The sequence below is a fragment of the Rhinichthys klamathensis genome, unplaced genomic scaffold, assembly GCF_029890125.1.
Source record: "Rhinichthys klamathensis goyatoka isolate OS25496 unplaced genomic scaffold, OSU_Roscu_1.1 h1tg000173l_1, whole genome shotgun sequence".
Classification (NCBI taxonomy): Eukaryota; Metazoa; Chordata; class Actinopteri; order Cypriniformes; family Leuciscidae; genus Rhinichthys; species Rhinichthys klamathensis.
The window spans coordinates 354,014-357,362 of record NW_026606703.1 but is presented as its reverse complement, the minus strand read 5'-3'; the positions used below and the strand labels follow the sequence as shown (position 1 = coordinate 357,362).

Sequence of the window (3,349 nt, the reverse complement as noted above, 5' to 3'; positions counted from 1 at the left end):
GTCTCCCCCTCCTCCACTGCGAATGATTGACAGATCACACTATGCTTTTTAAATTCCCGCCACGGAAAAGCGAAACAGCGCCAGGAAGTCTACGTGTGGCCAAAAGTATATTGCATCCGTAGTGTTAAGCACTACCATAGAGAATGAATGAGAAAAGTTAAGGGAAGTTAAGCTTAACCATTTTCGGCTCCCGCGCGAAAGGTCCTCAGTTCGAAACTGGGCGGAAACAAGTGAAGCCGTTTTTAATATATATGCTGAAATTCGCTACAAAGTCCTTGGACTTTTGAAATAGGTGAAGGCCATCGTACCAAGGAGCTGTAGGCAGACTGTCACTTTTCCATTATACACTTTTTAACAAGCGTGCACCAGAAGATTTCTGTATGCACCCAGAAGACATGTTTCCGTAGTGTAGTGGTTATCACGTTCGCCTCACACGCGAAAGGTCCCCAGTTCGAAACTGGGCGGAAACTTTGGGTGGTAGTTGCTAAAATTTCTTATGTGGTTTTCTGTTGAGCAGGTCAGTACACTTGCAGGGCGATTTGCGGTGTAAACTCTTTAGAAAAGGACTAAAACAAAACAAATGACCATTGAGGTTTCCTGTAGAGTAATAAAGAATGTTTCGTCTGCCACCAAAAATAGCAGCTTTTTGCCATTTTAAGAACACTGGGCAGTCTATTGTTTCAGTCGCTTTTGAACAAGCGTACGCTAGCAGAGGTGGGACTGTTTTTCAAATCAAGTTTCCGTAGTGTAGTGGTTTTCACGTTCGCCTAACACGCGAAAGGTCCTCAGTTCGAAACCGAGCAGAAACAGCAGTCGGGTTTTGACAGAAAATTTAAACTGTTTGCCACAATAGGAGGGTTCAGCTCACTTTTCCTTTATACACTTTTTAACAAGCGTGCACCAGAAGATTTCTGTATGCACCCAGAAGACATGTTTCCGTCCCAGCCAACACACCCATGTGGGGCCCAAAGGGGTTACACTTGGGCTGATATCTGGGGCCCACCTGGGCTACCCAACTGGGACCCAGGTAATTTTGTCCTCAGTTTCCATGGAGGCCCCACATGAGTTAGCCCAGATGGGATCATGATGGGCTCATATCGGGTTCAGCTCCATAACCTAGGTAGCTCCCATTTAGGGCCTACAGGAGTCTGCCCACATGGGTTGATGATGGGACCCAGATAGGTCTTATCTGGGGCTCTTATGGGCCACAACAGGTATATATATGGGCTACTATATTTGTTTGTTTGGGTTACCTTATTTTACAGTAAACCCCTAAATACAAACACTACATGTGATGCACTAAACTGTTATAGGTATTCAATGATCAGAAAGCAGTAGTTCATGCTTTACTTTATTAAGCAAGTTATTATAATAATTTTAACATGACTATTAGAACATTGCACATTTACAACTTTATAAAACACAAGTATCAAAATGTTAACTATAAAAAAAGTTAAAGCTCCTGACAATTTCCAAAACAGCTTCTCACTCCTCTGTTGTCGCTCTCCCAACGGCCCTTTGAAAAGAGAAAATAAATTAATCAACCATTATGCCACTTTTTAAATTCCTTTTCACAGTTCAAACAGATGTGTCAGGTTAGCCTTTTGGTGCCCCACATCAAGTTTATCAAAATAAGGGGATTGCAAACCTGTCCTGGAACACCATCTGCACATATTGAATGCACAAAATGTACATTTTGACCCACTTTTACCACTTTTGAAGTCATTTCAATATTCAAGTCATTAAATGTTCACTTTGTTTTTAAACTGTTATGCTGCCTCATAAGTCTGTCTGAAATCAGTTTTGTGAGGCACCTTAGTGTGTAAACGCTGCCTGCTAAGACATTGCCTGATAGGGCAGCGAGGCAATGAGTCAGCTGCCTAAGTTTTCGGATGCAGACTTTGTATGTCTCCCACATTAGCTCATTAGTAGAAACTGCAAGATCTGAAGTGGGTGTGCAGTGCTGAGGGTTCCCAGGACAAGTTTGAAAACCCCCGATTCAATATCTTTTGGCAACGATCATTCTTGTCTTTTTAAAGTTTGTATTTCCAAAAACAAGCATATCTTAAGACTTTTACCCATCTTGCTCTCCACCATGTGCCCTCGCAGTACGCCTTCTTCCCCTGTCCCTGGCACCGATTAGCCACTTTGACACTGCCTTTTCGGCATCTCTTCTGGCAATTTGGTTTGTAAGGGCATTTTTTTCCAAGTCTCCTGAAAAATACATAAAGAGCATTAGAGTGAGATTAAATTCCATATTTGAGCCCTTGCAGCAAAGCAGTTATCTCCACCTATCTCCATTTCATTTTTCAGGAAATACAATAGTATTGGATATAAAATTCATTGTCAAGACATAGACTATACAGTGTAAAGATTGCATAAGGCCATCCTCAACCTTACAGTAGGCTACTTGTATGACACTCCATCTGACACGATTTCTGTTCAGCAATCAACGATTGTTGTTATGCACTGGGCTAACGTTAGTTAGTTACCGAACTAAACTGCCAATGTGAAAGCACCCTCAGTCACTTAGCCTGGGAATTCCTAGCTAGCAGTTACTGGCGTAAACAAATAGGCGCTAACGTGTACAGTAGGCTACTAAAGTTGGCTTACTTGAAAAGTCTAGGGTGCTTTCACACTGGCAGTTTAGTTCGGAACGGAGCACTGTTTGCATGAAAAATCACTAATGTGAACGCTGTCATGCGGACCCGGGTGCGCACTGGGGTACCGAACCCGAGACAGCCTGGAGGAGGCGCTCTGAGTTCGGTTGCACTCGATCCGTGCTGCGGTTCGCGTGAATGTGAAAGCAACACGGACTCGGGTGCGCACTTGTTCAGGAAGTAAAGTGACCTGCGCATGCTTTTTAGCTGATTATGATGTATTTAGTTAAATAAAACACATGTAAGGGGTGATAGTGTTGATAATTTACCTTGGATAAGAGCGAGAGTGAGTCCACCATGCCAACCTAAGGAAAAACAAGATTATCATTATGGGGGGAGACAACACAAATTAACCTGAATAATCGCAATTACATTTCCTCCCAAATCGTGCAGCCATAGGTTAATCGATGGCTATTTTACATCAGTAGTAATCTATTGTGTATCGAGTCATACACTAGATGTCACGTTCACACTTAGGAAAAGGAGAACTCAAGTGCATAACAAGGAAGGTTTATTTACAAAACAGAACAAACACAAATCAAAAACCCACGAGGGGGAAAACATCATAAATGAACATGAAACAAACACTGGGTCAAGAATACAGGGAACACCAACCAGGAACAGAGAAACATCTGACAACGACAACGAACCGACAAAGACTGCAAACATGAGGAGACTTATAAAGGGAA

The 3,349-nt window shown here is 42.5% G+C and overlaps 2 non-coding genes across 2 annotated transcripts; both read left to right on the top strand.

Moving 5' to 3' along the window:
- Positions 1-397: 397 nt before the first annotated feature.
- On the top strand, positions 398-470 carry trnav-cac (transfer RNA valine (anticodon CAC)). Its single transcript has one exon. It is a non-coding gene; the product is annotated as a tRNA-Val (tRNA).
- Positions 471-736: 266 nt separating this feature from the next.
- On the top strand, positions 737-809 carry trnav-aac (transfer RNA valine (anticodon AAC)). The gene has a single exon. It is a non-coding gene; the product is annotated as a tRNA-Val (tRNA).
- The last annotated feature ends 2,540 nt before the right edge of the window (positions 810-3,349 follow it).